Source organism: Crocuta crocuta, unplaced genomic scaffold, assembly GCF_008692635.1.
Source record: "Crocuta crocuta isolate KB4526 unplaced genomic scaffold, BGI_CrCroc_1.0 scaffold142, whole genome shotgun sequence".
In the NCBI taxonomy this organism is placed as follows: domain Eukaryota; kingdom Metazoa; phylum Chordata; class Mammalia; order Carnivora; family Hyaenidae; genus Crocuta; species Crocuta crocuta.
Window position 1 is genome coordinate 1156369 of NW_027528892.1, and position 739 is coordinate 1157107.

Below are 739 nucleotides of genomic sequence, written 5' to 3' on the forward strand. Positions count from 1 at the left end.
CCCCTCCCACCCCTCCACCTGAAACACTTCTCGCTGGCTGCGCCATGCCTCCCCTCCTCCACCGCAGCCGGTCTTCCCACTTCCTTCACCACTGTTCCCACCACCGCCAGGACGGGGCCTGGAAGGGAGACTGACCAGGAATGCAGGACACAATGCCCCGCCCTCATCGGCCCCTGCAGGACTTTTTCCAGAAGAGTCAAAATCGTACTTCTTTTTCCTCCTGAATTATCCCAAAATTTTAATGTTGGCAACTGACTCGAATCTGTTTTTAAAACCCTGCAGGTAAGACCCACGCTGCTACAACCCCTGGCATCTGACCCCACTGCCCCTCCCCGGCCTTGTGCCCAGGCCCCAGCTGGCCCTTCTTCCTGAAACCCCCCCCCCCCCGGGNGGAGGGACACGGTCACTGAGTGGCAACTTCACGACTTTTATTTGTGGTGCCTGTGCTTTGTCTCGAAAATACCTTCTCCCCCTGCCCCTGACAGTGGGCGGGGAGGGGGCAGCAAAAATAGAGCCCTCCCTCCCTATTGCACACGGGCCCTATGTACAGGCCCACCTGGCCCAGGCTGGCGGGACTCTTGGCACATTCTCGGATCCCTGCTCAGAAACGGGAGGGGTGACTGGGGTGACATCACACGTGAGGGGGGACCTCCGGGTGGCCACTCTGGTCCTGGCACTTTCTGGTCCACGGTTCCTCCCTGGTCCCACCTCTGTCCCGGGCGCCCCGCAACACCACCCC